General features: G+C 38.8%; 1 pseudogene; it reads left to right on the top strand.

The window, feature by feature from the left end:
* Nucleotides 1–634: 634 nt before the first annotated feature.
* LOC118913498 (olfactory receptor 4F15-like) lies at nt 635–15,719 on the top strand (annotated as a pseudogene).
* The last annotated feature ends 6,349 nt before the right edge of the window (nt 15,720–22,068 follow it).

Genomic DNA, 22,068 nt, shown 5'->3' with positions numbered 1-22,068 from the left:
AGTCTGTCCTTATCCTTGATCTTTCCCATTTTAATTACTATGTGTCTTGGTGTTGTCTTCCTTGGGTCCCTCGTGTTGGGAGATCTGTGGATCTCCATGGCCTGAGATACTATCTCCGTCCCCAGATTGGGGATGTTTTCAGCAACTACCTCCTCAAAGACGCTTTCTATCCCTTTCTTTCACTCTTCTTCTTCTGGTATCTCTATAATGTGAATATTGTTCCACTTGGATTGGTCACACAGTTCTCTCAATATTCTTTCACTTTTAGAGATCCTTTTTTCTCTCTGTGCCTTCTTTGTATTCCTCTTCTCTAGTGTCTATTTCATTTATTGTCTCCTCCACTGTATCCAATCTGCTTTTAATACCCTCCATCATGCTCTTCAATGATTGTATCTCCCACCTGAATTCATTCTTGAGTTCTTGGATGTCTTTCCGTATGTCCATTAGAATGTTGATGATTCTTATTTTGAACTCCCTTTCAGGAAGAGTCATGAGGTCCATATCATTTAAATCTTTCTTGGGAGTTTTATTAATAATTTTACTCTGGACAAGGTTTCTTTGGCTTTTCATGTTTGTATATGGCGCCCTCTAGTGTCCAGAAGCTCTATTCTGGAGCTGCTCAGCCCTTGAGGCAATGTCGGGTGTCACAGCGGAGCGGTACTGGTGCCTGGTTGGAGAAAAGATCTGTTTCCCACCTCCTGGTTGCTGTGCCTGTCTCCACTGGGCCTTTTGTCCCAGAGCAGCTGGATATGGATCCCTGCTTTCCACAAGCAGCTGGAATCCCAGTCTCCCTAGGAACTCTGCCTGTATTAACTTTCCAACCCGGTAGTCATGCGAGTCTCATGAAAGTACCATGAAATGTTGGTTTGTGCTCCCAGTGCAGCTCTCTGGAGCTAGGTATTCAGCAGTCCCAAGCCTTCCACTCCCACCTTGCTCCATTTCTCTTCCTCCCGCAAGTGAGCTGGGGTTGGGGAGGGGCTCAGGTCCTGAGGAGCCACAGCTCTGGTACGTTACCCCATTTGGTGAGTTCTGCTCTTTTCTCCAGGTGTATGCAGTCTGACGCCATCTTCTTTCCTGTTGCTCTCAGGATTAGTTGTGCCAATTAAATTTTCTAATTGTATCCAGTTTTAGGAGGAAGCGTGTGTCTTTCCTCTCATGCCGCCATCTTTAATCTGCTTTCAGAAGACATATTTTACAGCAAATGAAATATAAGAAAAATAATAATGAGCTCGCACATATATGGAACTCATTAGTGAACCTACATGCTGCATCACTTACTAACATCTGATTTGGCTGATTAGTAGAATGGCCTGATGAGATGCGGGGGTACTAGTTGGACCATTCACCTTGGGCTGATGACATGCCATACCTCAGGATGCACTATAAGCCTGGGATAAGTTACACATGCAGGTTGTATTATTTTCCTTTTCACAGTTCCTGTGGGGTCTCCCTCTTCTGCAGCTACAGCTTTTCACATGTGGTCCTAGAAACAACTCCTCCCCATCTCCCTGAAGTCCTGGGATGATAAGACATCACTGCTCTTACCAGATTTGGGTTCCTTTACCACCACCCAAACTCTTGCATATAATCCATCAATCAACTCACTTCAATCGTCCATTTGGAAGTGACCTCTCTTCCTGTCTGGACTTCAATACCCTGAAATAGCTGTAAAACAATGAAAATAAATAAACTAGAGCCATATGCATTTATATAGATAAATAGATATAAATGTAGAGCAAAAAAAAAAATAAGGTCTGTAAGAATACCTACCACATGATATCTACCTCTAGAGAAAAAGGCAGGGCCTTGGGGTAAGTAGGAGTCATGACCAAAGTGTCCTTGGTTTTATTTGTGATTTTTCTAATTTTTGAAATGAGAAAGATTTATGTGTTTTCTGTATAATTAAAATTGATTTTAAAAATTAAAATTTTTGCTATCAAGTCATTCTGTGAGATTTTGAGTTTTCAAAGTATCATTTGCTCATAGCAAAAGTTAAGATTTTATTAATTCTAATAAGTATATATATATATATATATATATATATTTCCAGCTAAAATCAAACAGATGACTACATGGTTTGAATCTGCTCTTTCAGACAACTCTGAGGGTTAAGAATAATGTATCCCTGAGCTGATTATAGGCCTGTTTCAAAAATCATATGCTCTCTGGCATTATAGGTATTCAAAAGGGAGTTTGGGGGTCATGGATATGAATACCCTTTGAGAAGACACTGAGTGAGGTTAATAGTTCAACTTTGGTCTAATTGTATTCTTCATATTTTATTTTTGCTTGGTTCAACAAATATTTATAGAATATCGACTCAATGCCAGAAAATGTGCAAGACACAGAGATAGTATAGCAAACAGTAAGACAGCCTCTCTGCCACTGAGGAGCCTCCATTGTATGGGACACAGAGGGAGAAACAGTTGCCATGTTATGATGTATGGGCAGCGAGAAGCAAGTGCACAAGATGCTAAGGGAGTACAAAGAGGAGCATAGAGGAAAGTGGTGGCTGTGCATCAGAACACCTCAGGTGCCTATTGAAAAAGCACAGACATGGTGAAATGAGAGAGAGACTTTCTCAAATAGTCTGCTGTGAAGATTTAGATATGCCACAGATATGTAATATGTGCTGGACCAGAAATTCACTGTGCTTTTTCAATAGGACAGTCCTAAAGTTCCCTGTTTCCACCTGAACTTTCCAGTTCTTTATTTTAAGCCTATGTCCACTTGTCTGTAGCACTGTGAAAGTAAAATAAAGATATTATCGGGAGCCAAGCTGGCAGCGTGAGTAGAGCAGCAGAAATTTTCTCCAAAAACCAGATATATTTTTGAAAATACAACAAAGACAACTCTTCCAAAAGAGAGACCAGAAGACACAGGACAACATCCAGACCACATCCACACCTGCGAGAACCCAGCGCCTCATGAAGGGGTAAGATACAAGCCCTGGACTGGCGGGACTCAAGCGCCCCACACCCCAGCTCTGGGAGGGAGGAGAGGAGTTGTAGTGGGAAGGGGGAGGGAGCCCAGGACCGCTAAACACCCAGCCCTATCCATCCGCACCAGAGCGCAGACACAGTGCATGCATGGGGTCCTGGATACTAGGGAAACAGGACAGTAAGAACTGTGAGTGGGTGCCTGCAGCCGGTGCCCTGGGGACAAAAAAAAGCGAGTGCTTTTTGGAAGTCTTAAAGGGACAGGGACCGCACAGCCAGATGGAAGCGTCCTGGGACACTTAGTTCAGCAGCAGGGAACTCCGGGCACCCTAAACCCCTAGATATCAGGGAAGCTCAGAGGCCCCACACAACAGCTCAGAGGCTGTTGGAGAGAAAAAGCCTCCTGTTCCCCCTCCAATGTGCTCCACCATATTGGAGCAGAAGCCCCAGGCAGGCCACGCCCACAGCAACAGCGGAGATAAACTCCATAGGGGACAGGGAAGAATCAGAAGCAACATCTGCGTGCAGCTGCCCAGCACAAGCCACTAGAGGTCGCTGTTCTCCCAGGACAGGAAGGCCACAAACCAACAAGAAGGGAAGTTCTTCCAGCCATCACTCGAACCAGCTCTGCAAACTATCTGTATCACCATGAAAAGGCAAAATTTGAGGTAGGCAAAGATTACAGAGACAATACCTGAGAAGGAGACAGACCTAACCAGTCTTTCTGAAAAAGAATTCAAAATATAAATCATAAACATGCCGACGGAGATACAAGAGCTAAGGGATGAAGTCCAGAAGGATATTACAGATGTCCAGAGGGAGATTACAGATGTTTGGAAGGAGATTACAGAAGTGAAACAAACTCTGGAAGGATTTATAAGCAGAATGGATAAGATGCAAGAGGCCATTGATGGAATAGAAACCAGAGAACAGGAACACATAGAAGCTGACACAGAGAGATAAAAGGATCTCCAGGAATGAAACAATATTAAGAGAACTATGCGACTAATCCAAAAGGAACAATATCCATATTATAGGGGTACCAGAAGAAGAAGAGAGAGAAAAAGGGATAGAAAGTGTCTTTGAAGAAATAATTGCTGAAAACTTCCCCAAACTGGGGGAGGAAATAATCGAACAGACCACGGAAATACACAGAACTCCCAACAGAAAGGACCCAAAGAGGACAACACCAAGACACATAATAATTAAAATGGCAAAGATCAAACACAAGGACAGAGTTTAAAAGGAAGCTAGAGAGAAAAAGGTCACCTATAAAGGAAAACCCACCAGGCTATCATCAGACTTCTCAACAGAAACCTTACAGGCCAGAAGAGAATGGCATGATATATTTAATGCAATGAAACAGAAGGGCCTTGAACCAAGGATACTGTATCCAGCACGATTATCATTTAAATATGTAGGAGGGATTAAACAATTCCCAGACAAGCAAAAGTTGAGGGAATTTGCCTCCCACAAACCACCTCTACAGGGTATTCTAGAGGGACTATTCTAGACGGGAGCACTCCTAAGACTAAACAGATGTCACCAGTGAAAATAAAATCACAGCAAAGAAAGCAGACCAACCAAATGCTAACTAAAGGCAAAAAATAAAATCAACTACCCACTAAAAGCAGTTAAAGGAAACATGAAAGAGCACAGAATAAAACAACCAACATATAAAGAATGGAGCAGGAGGAATAAGAAGGGAGAGAAGAAAAGACTCTCCAGACAGTGTATATAACAGCCCAATAAGCGAGCTAAGTTAGGCAGTAAGATACTAAAGAAGCTAACCTTGAACCTTTGGTAACCACGAATCTAAATCCTGCAATGGCAATAAGTACATATCTTTCAATAGTCACTCTAAATGTAAATGGACTGAACGCACCAATCAAAAGACACAGAGTAACAGAACGGATAAAAAAGCAAGAAACTCACCTCAAACCCAAAGACATGCACAGACTAAAAGTCAAGAGATGGAAAAACATATTTCAGGCAAACAACAGAGAGAAGAAAGCAGGGATTGCAGTAGTAGTATCAGACAAAAGAGACTTCAAAACAAAGAAAGAACAAGAGATAAAGAAGGACATTACATAATGATAAAGGGCTCAGTCCAACAAGAGGATATAACCATTCTAAATATATATGCACCCAATACAGGAGCACCATCATATGTGAAACAAATAGTAACAGAACTAACGGGGGAAAAAGAACGGGATGCATTCATTTTAGGAGACTTCAACAAGCCACTCACCCCAAAGGGTAGATCCCCTGGACAGAAAATAAGTAAGGACACGGAGGCACTGAACAACACACTAGAACAGATGGACCTAATAGACATCTATAGAGCTCTACATCCAAAAGCAACAGGATATACCCTCTTCTCAAGTGCACATGGAACATTCTCCAGAATAGACCACATATTAGGTCACAAAAAGAGCCTCAGCAAAATCCAAAATACTGAAATTCTACCAACCAACTTTTCAGACCACAAAGGTATAAAACTAGAAATAAATTGTATAAAGAAAACAAAAAGGCTCACAAAAACATGGAGGTTTAACAACATGCTCCTAAATAATCAATGAACAAATTAAAATAGAGATCAAGGATTATATGGAAACAAATGACAACAACACAAAGCTTCTGTGGGACGCAGTGAAAGCAGTCTTAAGAGGAAAGTATATAGCGATCCAGGCACACTTGAAGAAGGAAGAAAAATCCCAAATGAATAGTCTAACATCACAATTATCAAAATTGGAAAAAGAAGAACAAACGAGGACTAAAGTCAGCAGAAGGAGTGACATAATAAAGATCAGAGAAGAAATAAACAAAATTGAGAAGAATAAAATAATACAAAAAAATCAATGAAACCAAGAGCTGGTACTCTGAGAAAATAAAGAAAATAGATAAGCCTCTAGCCAAACTTATTAAGAGAAAAAGAGTATCAACACACATCAACAGAATCAGTAATGAGAATGGAAAAATCAGGACAGACTCCACAGAAATACAAAGAATTATTAAAGACTACTATGAAAGCCTATATGATAACAAGATGGAAAACCTAGAAGAAATGGACAACTTCCTAGAAAAATACAACCTTCCAAGACAGACCAAGGAAGAAACACAAAAGTTAAACAAACCAATTATGAGCAAATAAATTGAAATGGTAATAAAAAAACTACCCAAGAACAAAACCCCTGGGCCAGATGGATTTACCTCAGAATTTTATCAGACATACAGAGAAGACATAATTCCCATTCTCCTTAAAGTTTTCCAAAAAATAGAAGAGGAGGGAATACTCCCAAACTCATTCTATGAAGCCAACATCACCCTAATACGAAAACCAGGCAAAGACCCCACCAAAAAAGAAAACTACAGACCAATATCCCTGATGAACATAGATGCAAAAATACTCAACAAAATATTAGCAAACCAAATTCAAAAATACATCAAGAGGATCATACACCATGACCAAGTGAGATTTATCCCAGGGATGCAAGGATGGTACAATATTCGAAAATGCATCAACATCATTGACCACATCAACAAAAAGGACAAAAACCACATGTTCATCTCCATAGATGCTGAAAAAGCATTTGACAAAATTCAACATCATTCATGATAAAAACTCTCAGCAAAATGGGAATAGAGGGCAAGTACCTCAACATAATAAAGGCCATATATGATAAACCCACAGCCAACATCACACTGAACAGCGAGAAGCTGAAAGCTTTTCCTCTGCGATTGGGAACAAGACAGGGATGCCCACTCTCCCCACTGTTATTTAACATAGTACTGGAGGTCCTAGCCACAGCAATTAGACAAAACAAAGAAATACAAGTAATCCAGATTGGTAAAGAAGAAGTTAAATTTTCACTATTTGCAGATGATATGATATTGTTCATAAAAAACCCTAAAGACTGCACTCCAAAACTACTAGAACTGATATTGGAATACAGCAAAGTTGCAGGATCCAAAATTAACACAGAGAAATCTGTGGCTTTCCTATACACAAACAATGAACCAATAGAAAGAAAAACCAGGAAAACAACTCCATTCACAATTGCATCAAAAAGAATAAAATACCTAGGAATAAACCTAATCAAAGAAGTGAGGGACCCGTACCCTGAAATCTACAAGACACTCTTAAAATAAATTAAAGGGGACACTAACAAATGGAACCTCATCCTATGCTCGTGGCTAGGAAAAATTAATATCGTCAAAATGGCCATCCTGCCCAAAGCAATATACAGATTTGACACACACAATCCCTATCAAATTACCAGGAACATTCTTCAACGTACTGGAACAAATAGTTCAAAAATTCATACAGAAACACCAAAGACCCTGAATAGCTAAAGCAATCCTGAGAACAAAGAATAAAGTGGGGTGATCTCACTCCCCAACTTCAAGCTCTACTACAAAGCCATAGTAATCAAGACAATTTGGTACTGCCACAAGAACAGAGCCACAGACCAGTGGAACAGATTAGAGACTCCAGACATTAACCAAAACATATATGGTCAATTAATATTTGATAAAGGAGCCATAGACATACAATGGGGAAATGACAGTTTCTTCAACAGATGGTGCTGGCAAAACTGGACAGCTACATGTAAGAGATGAAATTGGACCATTGTCTGACCCCTTACCCAAAAGTAAATTCAAAATGGATCAAAGACCTGAATGTAAGTCATGAAATCATAAAACTCTTAGGAAAAAACATAGGCAAAAATCTCTTGGATGTGAACATTAGCGACTTCTTCATGAATATATCTCCCTGGGCAAGGAAAACAAAAGCAAAAATGAACAACTGGGACTATATTAAGCTGAAAAGCTTCTGTACAGGAAAAGACACCATAAATAGAACAAAAAGGTACCCTACAGTATGGGAGAATATATTTGTAAATGACAGATCCGATAAAGGTTTGACATGCAAAATATATAAGGAGCTCACCCACCTCAAAAAGCAAAAAGCAAAGAATCCAATTAAAAATTGGGCAGAGGAACTGAACCAACAGTTCTCCAAAAAAGAAATTCAGATGGTGAACAGACACATGAAAAGATGCTCCACGTCGTTAGTTATCAGAAAAATGCAAATTAAAACCACAATGAGATATCACGTCACACCAGTAAGGATGGCTACCATCCAAAAGACAAATAACAACAAATGTTGGCGAGGTTGTGGAGAAAGGGGAACCCTCCTACACAGCTGGTGGGAATGTAAATTAGTTCAACCATTGTGGAAAGCAGTATGGAGGTTCCTCAAAATGATCAAAACAGACTTATCATTTGACCCAGGAATTCCACTCCTAAGAGTTTACCCTAAGAATGCAGCAGCCCAGTTTGAAAAAGACAGATGCACCCCTATGTTTCCTGCAGCTCTATTTACAATAGCCAAGAATTGGAAGCAACCTACGTGTCCATCAGTAGATGACTGGATAAAGAAGATGTGGTTCATAAACACAATTGAATATTATTCAGCCATAAGAAGAAATCAAATCCTACCATTTGCAACAACATGGATGGAGCTAGAGGGTATTATTCTCAGTGAAATAAGCCAAGCAGAGCAAGAGAAATACCAAAAGATTTCAGTCATCTGTGGAGTATAAGAACAAAGGAAAAACTGAAGGAACAAAACAGCAGCAGAAGCACAGAACTCAAGAATGGACTAACAGGTACCAAAGGGAAAGGGACAGGGGAGGATGGGTGGGTAGGGAGGGATAAGGGGGGGGATGAAGAAAGGGGGTATTATGATTAGCATGCATAATGTGGGGGTGTGGGAGAAAGGGGAGGGCTGTGCAACACAGAAAAGACAAGTAGTGATTCTACAACATTTTGTTATGCTGATGGACAGTGACTATAATGGGGTTTGTGGGGGGGACTTGGTGTAGGGGAGAGCCTAGGTAACATAATATTCTTCATGTAATTGTAGATTAATGATATCAAAAAAAAATAAGAGAAAGAAAAGGGGGATTACTCCCTGATAGGATAAAACTATCTGCAAATCAATGATTAATGCATGTTTTACATATCCTTAATTTTGATCTTTTAAAAGGTGTCAGATGATCAGCTATGGAAGTACATTTTTCTGATAATATTCCTTTCTCTTAAAAAAAAAAATCAGTCCCTGTGTGATGATCTCCAATAGGTTCTTCACAATGGTATAAAGGTCATATCAAAGTGTAGGCAAAGGGTTTGTTTGTGTTTATAGAGAGGATCAAAGCCTAATTTGGCTACCCAGAAAAAGAATTAAGATACGATATGAAGAAGAACTTCCAACATCAACATTCTCTAGAAGAGTCATTCCAGAAGATGATCATCAAAAAACTTCAAAGATCCTGGCGCTGTTGCAGTTGTAGCTGCATTCATCCCACTGGTTCCTGGACTTGGCATTGGAATGAAGAAGGAGATATCTAAGCTGGCCTTTGCATACAGTAAAACAACAAATTTGACTGCATCTATACTGTCGGAACTGAAACAAGAATTAGGAGAAGTGCAAGTTGCAGTGCTCCAAAATCGTGTGACTATAGACTATCTACTGTTAAAAGAACATATGGGATGTGAACAGTTCCCAGGAATGTGTTGTTTGTTTTAATTTGTCTGATTTTTCTCAAACTATTCAAATTCAGTTAGACAATATCCATCATATCATTGATAAGTTTTCACAAATGCCTAGGGTACCTAACTGGTTTTCTTGGTTTCACTGGATATGGCTGGTAATTGTAGGTCTGCTTTTGTTATGTATCTGTATTCCTATTCTCTTAATGTGTGTATGCAATTTAATTAGTAGTTTGTTAAAACCTATACATGCTTATGTTACTCTACAAGAAGATATGTCAAAGAAATAATCAATCTTTTCAAATTTTCTTCCGTCTGCTACTTCTATAGCTTTTCTTCTTCCTTCCTAATTACAACCCTTTAGTAGAATTCATGCCTCATATTGAAATTACCGAGTATCATAATTCTTCCAAGCGGTAAAGATACCTCAAGACAAATGCTGGGCATAGAAGCCACAGGGCATAAATCTGCAAAGAAATAAAAAGCTAACCTTTTCAAAGAATATTGCTTCTCTCTCACCAACTTTACATTTCCCTGTATGGCCCCGGAAGATGACTGGTTAGTCAGAGAAGGGTAAGATTCCTCAAGGGAGGAACAACCTAAGACAGGCACAGTCGCAGGGGGGTCATCAGGTGAGAAATTGGGGATCAACAGAGGTGAGGCTTAGAACCTCACCCACCCTGTTCTGAGAGAAATCTTCTGCATCCGTGGATGTTTTATTGCCCTTGTCTAGCTTGGATTAATACTTAGTCTATAGCAGAGATCTGATCATCTACATTTGCCCTCTTATAGCACTAAATTATGTTTCTACCTTTATCTTGCATCTACCTACCACTTCAGCGTTTTATTAAAAAAAATAATAATAAGGGAGAAATGTGCGATTCACATATAAATTAAGTATAAAAATCAAACGAATAATCATATCTGACTTGGTTGTTTATAGTTCATGATGCATGATCAAAACCGAAAGTTTCTGTGATATCACTGCCCTTGCACTGTTCACCATGTAAGAACTTATTCACTATGTAAGAACTTGTTCACCATGTAAGAACTTGTTTGTTATGCTTCAGAAGATTGGAGACTGTTGAGAATTAGGCTTGGGGTTGATTAATGATTGTGCATTGAGTCCCTTATACAGAATTTTGTTGTTGTTAAGAACCATTTGATCAATAAACATGAGAGATGCCCTCTCAAAAAAAAAGACATTATCAAGAATCTTTTCAAATAAATCCTTACTGTGCTTGAATCAAGTAACCAACTTGAATTCTCTCTTCATCTTTCCTCAAGATCAATTACCATACCCCTAGATTCCTAAATTTGGTTTTTCCCTGAACCTTATCTACATGATTTGGCATTGTTGTGGCTAAAATTAGAGAGGAGAAAATAAAACAACTAAACACCCAACAAATACAGATCACAGAAGGACTGATTCCCCTTTAATATCATTACAGCAGTTTCTCAACGTCACACTTGACAATGATGGTAGGTGGGATTTATTCCAGGGATGCAAGGATGGTACAATATTAAAAAATTAATCAATATCATACACCACATCAACAAAAAGAAAGTCAAAATTCCATGCTCATCTCAAAAGATGCTGAAAAAGCATTTGACAAAATCCAACATCCATTCATGATAAAAATGCTCAACAAAATGTGTACAGAGGGCAAGTACCACAACATAATACAGGCCATATATGACAAACCCACAGCCAACATCATACCTAATAGCAAGAAGCTGAAAGCTTTTCTTCTAAGACTGGGAACAAAAAAAGGACTCCCACTCTCCCTACTTTTACTCAATGTAGTATTGGAGGTCCTAGTCATGGAAATAAGACAACACAAAGAAATAAAAGGCATCCAGATTGGTAAGGAAGAAGATAAACTGTCACTATTTGCAGATGAAATGATGTTATACATAGAAAACCCTAAAGAATCCACCAAAAAACTACTAGAATTAATAACTGAATTCAGCAAAGTTTCAGGATACAAAATTAATACACAGAAATCTGTTGCATTCCTATATACTAACAATGAATTAGCAGAAAGAGAAATTAGGAAAACAACTCCATTTACAATTGCATCAGAAGAATAAAATACCTAGGAATAAACTTAACCAAGGAGGTGAAATACCTATACCCTGAAAACTACAAGACACTCATGAGAGAAATTAAAGAAGCCCCCAATAAATGGAAATACATCCCATGTTCATGGATAGGAAGAATTAATATTGTCACTGTGTCCATTCTGCCTAAAGCAATCTACAAATTCAATGCAATCCCTATCAAAATACCAACAGCATTCTTCAAAGAACTAGACAAATAGTTCTAAAGTTCATATGGAACCACAAAAGACCCTGAATAGCCAAAGCAATCTTGAGAAGGAATTGATGGGGAGATTACGCTCCCTAACTTCAAGCTCTATGATAAAGCCACAGTAATCAAAACAATTTGGTATTGGCAAAAGGACAGAGCCATAGATCAATGGGAGAGAATAGAAACCTCAGATATAAACCACACATATATGGCAATTAATATATGATAAAGAAGCCATGAATATACAATGGGGAAAAGATAGCCTCTTTGACAACTAGTGTTCACAAAACTGGACATCTACATGTAAGAGAATGAAACTGAATTACTGTCTAACTCCATATACAAAAGTAAACTTGAAATGGATCAAAGACCTGAATTTAATTCATGAAACCATAAAACTCATATAAGAAAGCATGCAAAAATCTATTGAATATAAACATGAGCAACTTTTTCCTGAACACATCTCCTCGGCCAAGGGACTCAAAATAAAAACGAACAACTGGGATTACATCAAACTAAAGAGCTTCTGTACAGCAAAGTACACCATCAGCAGAATAAAAAGGCATTCTACAGTATGGGAAAATATATTTGTAAATGACTTATTCAATAAGGGGTTAACATCCAAAATATATAAAGATCTCACATGCTTAACACCCAAAAAACAAATAAGCCGATTAAAAAAGTGGGCAGAGGATCTGAACAGACTCTTCTCAAAAGCAGAAATTTGGATGGCCAATAGGCACATGAAAAGATGCTCCACATGGCTAATCATCAGGGAAATGCAAATTAAAACCACAATGAGATATCAACTCACTCCAGTTAGGATGGCTAACATCCAACAGACAAGAAACAACAAATGCCTGCAAGGATGTGAAGAAAGGGGAACCCTCCCACACTATTGGTGGGAATGTAAATTGGTTCAACTGTTGTGGAAAGCAATATGGAGTTTCCTCAGAAAACCAAAAACAGAAATACTATATGACCCAGTAATTTCACTTCTAGGAATTTACCTGAGGAAAACAAGATCCCTGATTCAAAAAGACATATGCACCCCTATGTTTATTGCAGCACTATTTACAATAGCCACAGTATGGAACAAGTGGCCATCAATAGATGAATGGATAAGGAAGATGTGGTACATATACAAAATGGAATATTATTCAGTCATAAAAAGAAAAGAAATCCTCCCATTTGCAACAACATGGATGGAGCTTGAGGGTATTATGCTCAGTGATATAAGCCAGGCTGAGATAGACAAATACCTAATGACTTCACTCATTTGTGGAGTATAAAAACAAAGCAAAACTGAAGGAACAAAATAGCAGTGGACTCACAGACTCCAAGAAAGGACTAGTAGTTACCAACGGGGAGGGTTTGGAGAGGTTGGGTGGAGAGGGAGTTTATTAAGGGGCACTATAATTCGCAATCACAATATAGATAGGTCACGAGGAAGCAGTACAGTTTGGAGAGGACAAGTAATGACTCTGTATCATCTTACTATGCTGATAGTGTCTGAAATAGTGGGGGTGGGGACTTGATAATATGGATGAATATTGAAACCACAGTGTTGTTTATGTGAAACCATCATAATATTGTATATCAATGATACTTCAATAAAAAAAAGATAAAAAAGAGAAGGATAATTTCTGATGAGTAACAAAATCAGTTATATGATAAGTTCTTTGGCTTAGAATAATCCTCTTTGTCCATCTAGTACATGTGATTGGTTATCATTCTTCAAAGGAGAGGATGGTTAACATTGGTAACACTGACAAAGCAGTTAACATCCAATGCCCACTGTGGATTGATCAGGTGCACCCTTGGGTACCAGTCCACTAGAATCCTCAGTATTCGTTGTGTTAGCAAGGCCACCTGGCAACTCAGTTACTGTTAACATGCAATTGCTGCAATAGTGGCCAAAAGGATGTTATTTTGTTTTTGTGAAATGTGCAGGTAATATTTGACTTCCAAAATTTACTGTTGCTTAGAGGGTATTAATATAATAGTATTTTTAATTGGGACATTTTCTTCCTTTAAGTAACAGGAGAGTGAACCTACCAAATGGGCCAATTGATAGAGCCAACCACTTTGTGGTGTCTGTGTTTGTGTTCCTGAGATTCTCCAATTTCCAGGATAACCACCTTCTTTTATGCTTTTCTTGTTTTTTCTATATATCTTATATGATAGGAAACCTCCTCATAGTGGGACTGTGACCTCTGGCCTTTACTTACACCTTCCCATGTATTTTCTATTAGCCAATCTCTCCATTATTGATCTGATATTAATGCAGCACCTAAGATAATCTGTGATCTTTTTGGAAAGCAGAAAGTCATCTCCTTTGGGGTCTTTATAGCTCAGATCTTTTAAAGCCATAATATTGGAGGTCCTGAAATGGTCCTTCTCATTGCCATGACCTTTAACAGATGTATGGCCATATGTAAGCCTCTCTGCTGCTGAGCACGATGAGCCCACAATCGTACACTTTGATTTTAGCATTTCCCTGTACCACTGGTCTCATTTATTCATTGTCCCAATTGGCTTTTGTGATAAATTTGTCCTCTGTGGCCCTGGTTTATTAGAAAGTTTTTACTGTGACAATTCAGCACATCAGACTTGACTGCACTGAAACCTACAAACTAGTGTTCATGGTCACTGCTAATAGTGGGTTCATTTCCATGGCTACTTTCTTCTTGCTCAGCCTCTCATATTTTCATCATGGCCACTCTTCAGAAACACTCCTCAAGTCTCTTTCTATTTTCTTAGATCTTGTAATTGTGGAGGTTTTATTCTGTGGTCCACTGATTTATCTGGCCTGCTCCTTCAGCACATATGGATAAATTTCTAGCCAAGTTTGATGCAGTTTTAACTCCTTTTCTAAATTCAGTCATTTGCACATTTTGGAACAGAGAGAGGAAGATAGCAACAAGGACAGTGTTTAGTCAGCTGTGCATTTTAGAAAAAAATAATTAAATAGCTTTATTGAAACAAAATTTCCAGGTGACTATTGATAAATTTTATGTGCCTAATAGCCAATCCTCATGAAGAAGGGACTACTTTTTTGAAGTTTTATCTTGTTCTTTAATTTGGAACATACTCCTCTGTTTCTTCATTTTGCCTTATTCTGTGTTGGCTTTTATCTATTAAACAGCCACCTTTCCCAGTCTCTGAGGAGTGGCCTCCTGCAGATGAATCTTATTGTTCAACCCTGTCCCAGCTCTTGGTTGTCTCTCAAACGTTTGTGATTGGCCAAGCAGCCCATTTTATTTTTAATGGCTCCTAGTAGTTGTGGCTGTGCCAAGGCCTGTCAGTGTCCCACAAGGGAGGATATTGGTCAGCACCAAGATTCAGGCTGATTGGAAGCCAGACCCTTAGGCAGTAGGTTTTAAAGAGCACAAATACATACAGTCCTGTGGGACTGCAAGCCCAAGTCCCACTGGCCACCACTGGCAGGCGATCTAGAGGTGTCCCCAGGGCTGCAACTGCAAAAACTGGGGCTCCAGAGAAGCGTTATCAGTTGCTATCCATGAGATACCGGTGAGCTGCACTGAGGGGGAGGGAGAGCGTGAAGATGGCATGCACGGCCCATGTGTCCTGAGAGCACAGAGCACGCTGCCTACAGCCAGCACACCTGAAGCCGGCGCCTGGGGCTGAAGCTGCCAGACAGGCAAATAGGTCTCGCTCACAGAAAGGCTGCGGCTGTTGTGGCGCGCCGTCTGCGCAGTGGAAGTCTGAGGAGAACTCTGTCACAGCCCTCCTGTAGGGCCCAGGAACGCGAGCCTCACGGGCAGCAGAGCCGGGCAATGCAGGGGCATCCCCCAGGCCGCACGCAGGTGACCCCCTCTGGGGGACACCGACGCTTCAGCGAGGAAGACCACGAAGATTGTGCCTGCCGGTCTCCGCCCAAGTAGGCCCCCAAGTCTGTCAAACCAGATGTCTGTCTCTCAGGCCTACGCTCCCAAGACAGACAAAAAGCTAAGTGCCGCGCCCACAGGAATTCTGGGCCCTCCTGGATCCGCGCTTCCACCCGGGCCTGGGGCAGGTGAGTCCGAGGCTGCGAGCCCTTTAAGGGCTGTTTCTCAGATCCTTACAGGCTGTGGGTCTCCCAGATGCGAGCTCACTGGATGATTTGGGGGCTTTGCAGGTTCAAACCCTTCCTCTCCAGGGCAAAGCTCAGCATTTTGAGTTCCCTCCCAGTTGTGGGCCTCAGGGCGGGGGGTGAGGTTTACAGCGACATTTGTCCTAGCCTGCCTTACCTGCTTCTGCGAGCCTTCTCTCCGTGGTGGTGCCGGCGGGTGGGAGCTGCTCAGCCAGTTTTCAGTTTTTTTTTTTCCCAGAGGAAGTCGTTCCACATGTAGCTGTAGATTCAGCGTATTTGTGGGAGGAGGTTACTTCAGGATCCTCTAGGTCACCATCTTGATCTGGAACTAAGACCTTTATCACCGGTGTGGTGGGTCTATTATGTTTTCACTGAAGAATGGGCAACATTCTTCTCAGAAAAGAAAGGTGTTAAGGGAGGGGCTTTTCTCATCCCGCCGGCGGTGCACACTGACAAGGAATAAGAAGCAAGGTGAGAAGGGTAGAAGGCAGTTTTATTTAGCAAGGCTGAAGTACACTCCCAAGAGAAAGCGAGTAGTCTCAGAGGTCAGGACGAACCCTCCTTAGCTGAACTCTTGTCGGTTTTACAGGGAAGTGTGAGGGGTGGGCTAAGGCGGGGCTAGTTGATTGGCAGGTTCAGATTACATAGCTGCTCTGGCTTGGTGCATGCTCTTACCCATAATGCATATAGAACCTCTCCCCTGCTCCAGGTTGGGTGGGAAATTCTAATGAACCTGTGAATGGATATATATATGGGTGTTATTTGTGCAGCGCCAGTCTTGGGGATTCCCCAGCTCTGTCTTACTTTTCCTCTTAGGCAGAGTGGGTGTAAACCCACCTAGGAAGGTTACCGGCTTCCACCTCTCCCTTTCTTTCTGCTGCTCATATCTTACTGCCTACTCTTAACAGAGGGACTTTTATCTTAAAAATATAGAAGTCAAAGTTTGTATTAACCCATACTTTTCAATTTACAAATAACCGTGCCAATAATACCTTTCACACATGTTAGATAATGATGTAAATAAGTCTTTCTCAGGATAGGGATATCACTGTTTTCAAGCTATTCTCTATAATTGCTATGCTTCTTAACATCATGCTTCATTATCTATATCCTATATCTCCCTTTTTCACTCGTTTTGTGTTATTTCAGCCTTTGGTTCTGGGTAAAAAGTGGCAATCATCTTTAGGATTCTGTGATTATTTACACATTCTTATTCACAAATCTTCCATGTTTTGATCTGTATGTTTAAGAATGTTCTTGACTTTATTTTCAGTAAACATCAGGTGTTGCCAAAATTTCCTGTAAAGGGTAGATTGTAAATAGTTTTGGGTTTGTGGGCTGTTATGATTTCTGTTGCAACTACTCAACTCTGCTGTTGTAATATTGACATGACAATGAAACACAACTGACAACACATGAAAGAATAGGTATTACTAAGTTGCCATAGAACTTTATTTACAAAAACAGGAGACAGATTATATTTTGGGTGCCCAACGTAGATATTTGCCTATTCCCCACAAATATCACAGTCTTTGTCTTAAAACAAGAGTCTAAAGTGAAAGGCAGTATAGCAGCATACTAAATTTGCAGTTAAAATGAGAGATTCTTGTCCCAGTGACACCAACTCATTTTCTGTGTTACTTAAGTCACTTACTGTATCTGAACTTGAGCTTCCTTAAAAACTGTAATAGAACTCACAGGTTTATGGTTATGACTAAGATGGTATTTGAAAAGGCCTTTAAATGTTTTAAAATATTTTTAAAAGTCAAAATGTTAATAGTGATATCTTTCCCTATTGGGGGCAGATATAGTGGTTTTTTATTATCTTGTACTTATCTGTAATTTTAATATTTTTTTATGACAAATGTAGTAATGAAAGAAGCTACTAAAATAGTCAAATACATACAAAAATCTCTTAAGCCTTTGTATTTTTCACAGATTTTTGATGTTGAACCTTGACAGAAGCATTTTGCTAGCCTGTGTAAATCATAATCACTGGTGGCAATTTACTTGCCTTCATACTTGGCCTCTAAAAGAAATCTAACAGCCATGGCTTTTAGTCTCAAACATTGCATTGCCTTTCTCTTAGTATATACTTTGATGAATTTATAAATCATTATTATACATTTTATCATCCTGTCTGATAGGAAATTATATCTTAGTGGTTTGCAGATCCTTAATTCATTGAGTTTGGGACAACCTCTGAGTTTGCTACCACTGGGGATACTAAGATGCTTTCACATACAATTTCTGTACCCTTTGAAAATGGAGGTTACAACAGCAATCTCTAATTCTCTGCATAATTCATGAGAAAATACATTTCGGACTGGTTGATTACAGTTTTAACCTTGAGTAGTTATGTTGAAAATAAGGGTGAGACCAGCTGGAGTTGTCACCAAGAATGTACTGCAGGCTAACATAGAGGCAAGCCCTGAAAGCCAGTCATAAAAAGAAAGATCCCCCTAGCATTCTTAAAAGGTAGCCAAATATGACAATGTTTATATGGGAAACTATAGCAGATTTAGTATATTTGATTTGTATGTCTCCTAATGATAACTTATTGTCTAGTGTAGGCACAGTAGTGTTCCAGGAGTTATGGATATATATAATATATAAATATAAACTGCCTTTGACTTTGGAAATTTACAGTCCAAGGGAATTGGAGTTTGGAAAAAGAAAGCTAGTCTATTGCTTATTTGCGAAGGGAGACAAAGAGTAAAATGAGAAAAACACTTCCTTAATGTGGATTTAGCCACAGTTGGAATAAAGGGCAAGTTTACCTTATGCTCGCTGATAAATCTATATGGTGCTGATTGATTAGATTAACACGCTTCCCAAATTAGAGATATAGTCAAGGAAAAGAGTCATTAATGAGGAGAATTCACAGAAGAATGTTATGAAAACTCATAGACCTGGATGTAGCCTAGGCATGTATATTTTCATCTCTTGGTAGTCATTTAATTAAAATTGTGTTTGCAACTTGGAAGTAGGAGTCTTTGATGTACAGTATTTAATGTTATTATGCTTTAAGCTGGTATGAGTTAAAACCCTTGCCTCATTCATTTTGATCAAGGATTTGCAAATTCTCTTAATTGTTCCCATACCAGGTAAAATTTAAGGCATGTTAAATTAGAAAGTGTTGCAATTAGTTATCTTATAAGGAGGGAGACTATAAGCCAAGGAAGTTCAAATGTTTTTGAAAGTTTATCTAATTTAATTTGGGAATTACATTTATCTTTTCTACTAAACCATAAAATAGGAGATGGTATGGATGGAGTTTTTGTGTAATGAGAATGCTGCATTGCAAGGAGTAATAGTATAAAGCCCTTACAAAGATGCTTGCTCCTGTGGTGTTTCCCCCCGGATAGATCTTTGGAGGAGCTCAAAGGAGTCATTACACAATGCCAAAATTAGTTTCCAATATCAAAGAAATGCTATTGGGAATATATGGATGAAGATAATCTCTGGCAGTTTTAGGATATCTGTTTTGTAGACCCAGGTGATTTCAAGTAGAACCTTGTTTTGATTCAGTGTGAGCTCATCCATCATAGTAAGGACAAACTTGCCATAATTCTAAATAAATACTGCCAGGGAAATTTTACAAAATCGCTTAGAATACTTCTAATACCCACCTTATTTTGCAATAATAGAATCCTGGAAAAACTCTAAACATTGGGCATATGGGAGCCAACATCTCACAACCTATCTGAATACTTCCAATTGGCTACCTATTATTATTTCCTACAAGGGGCTATGACTGTGTTTTTGTTTTTGTTTTGTAGAGCTCTGCAAGGCATTATCACTTACACAAAAAAACTTCTCTGTCCATCCCATCTCTCATCTTCTGGCCTAGTAGAAAAGACAGATGGAATTTTCAAATAAAAATTAGTCAAATTTTCAGAAATATTTGAACTTCCTTGGCTCATAGTCTCTCTCCTTAAGGATTAGTAAAAGGGCAATCCATGAATCTAAGAATATCACCTGATTTTAGACTCCGCATTCTTACAAATAGATATGGTCAAATATTACAAGGAACTCATGTAATTCACTCAGTCGGTCAACAGCAGGTAGGAACATCTTTTCCTCATACTCCCAAGGAAACGTTGCATGACCCAAACCCTAGAGAATTTCCTCGAGGAATTACTGATTCGTTTTTTATGTTGCCATCAAGTAGAGATTCCTATAAGAAGATAATTAATAGGAGGACATCAAAAATTTGTAGTTAACCTTAGCCAAAGTTATAAATGACTCTGAAGCTCTTGAGGCTCAGTAGGCAAATCTAAACATTTTAGCCTATGTGATAATGGACAACCAAATAGCTTTAAACTTTCTCTTATCCTGGAAAGTTATGTAACAAAAAACATTTATGAACTGTTTATTGCACTTGGATAAATATGTGAGCCAGACAGAACAATGAATCTCTAAATTGAAGAAGATGGTTTACCTGGTTTGCCAAGGTAGGTGAATAGATTTGGAGGTGTGCTGTTAGCCTGAGTTTGGTAATTTCCAGTTATGTCTCTGAAGCATTCTGTGATGTTTAATCATTATTCTGCTCTTGAATTGCTGTGCATTTCAAATGCAAGTAATTTCCAAAGATTTAAATGCTGCTATATAGCCACCATCATCTCACGTGATTCAACAAATCATCATTTGACAAAATGAGCATGGAGATCAGTCCCTAATTGGAATCCAAACTCTCGTTTCTGTGACAACGATGCCATCTAAGGATGCTAACAATAATGTAGATCATAAATGAGGCGACTTTTTTCTGTCCCTCTGGTTTGGCCAGGGCACAGTCATCAGTTTATGTAAGGCTGAGAACTGGAACAACCCTGTCCATCAGTTGTGTAACAACCTTAGAATATCTTTGTATTCATATAACACTCCTTCACCCAAAAACTTGCCTTGGCTGCATGAACTCTTGCCTTAAGACATCAACTGATCCAAAAATTTGCCCTGTTTCTGATAGCCTGCTTTAATAACTTGTGAGATCAACCCATAAGCCATAAAAATTATTCTCTCACTTCCCCTAGTTACTCTTTTGGAATTGTTTGTGTTTTCCCTTTCTGCAGTAAGTCAATATGACTGTTCACTTACATAGCAGATTTCTTTGAGGGGGAGATTTCCACATAAAAATCCTTAAATTTACTAATGAATGCTTTAAAAACATTTTAGGTAGGAATTTCCCAAGCTGAAAACATTAAAAATTATACTGTATTTTTGTCTTATAAAGAAAAAAACATAATATAAAAAGTTCCCAAATATGAAAACTTTTTATACTTGGAATGTGAATTTTAGAGTTCTTCCTTAACTTTAGAAAATAGTAGGAGGATAGGGGGCTATTTCTTTTATTTTCTCAACATATAGTAGCCATAGCATCAAATCAAGATTCAGAGGAGGCTAAGACACTTTCTCCTAGTGTGTGTCTGTACTTTAGTCTTTGTCTCTTATCTTTATTTTATCTCTAACCGTAAAGAATCAACTTCAGTCTGTCTTTGAGGTGAAACAGTCCTCTCTTCTATTGAAATTAGTTATCACTAAGTTTTTTTAATACAATGTCAAACCCTCAAATTAATTTTAATGAATAACTCAATTTGTGATAACAATTCATTTAGTCTTAAGACCTTTAAAATCTGGTATACTCAAAATCCATCAATTATCATAGAATGAAAAGGCATTCAGGCTTTTAAAAAAACAAACATTCTTAAAAATTCATGTAAATAGTCTAGTTACATTGCTTTTATACAATTGTCTGTCAAAGAGAAGTTAATGTTTTTCTTTTAAGGTGTAGTCCTCATCCCAAAAGGAAATAGTGTAATCAAAACAGAGCATTTTCAGCTCCATTCTTAACACTTCAATCAATAGTTCTGGCGTTTATCCAATTTCCTTTGCCAGAAGAGCATTTCTGTTGATTTTAAAGCTAAAATGAGGAAGATTTTATCGGCAAGTTTTTGTTATAAGTCAGTCTTGTCTGGCTAGAGGCCAAATAATGATTTATTTGGTAATTTAGTTTTAACCTTTTTGTTCTCCTTCATGTCATTTACCATTCTATGTTTTAATATATTTAAATATAATTTTTCTATATTATCTGGTTTTTTAGCTTATTTCTGTGTTTTATCTCTATGAGCCACACATGCTGGCTGCACCTCTAAGGGTTTTAA

Source organism: Manis pentadactyla, chromosome 11 (assembly GCF_030020395.1).
Source record: "Manis pentadactyla isolate mManPen7 chromosome 11, mManPen7.hap1, whole genome shotgun sequence".
Classification (NCBI taxonomy): domain Eukaryota; kingdom Metazoa; phylum Chordata; class Mammalia; order Pholidota; family Manidae; genus Manis; species Manis pentadactyla.
Note: the sequence above shows the minus strand (reverse complement) of the source record. Positions and strands in the feature narration are given on the sequence as shown.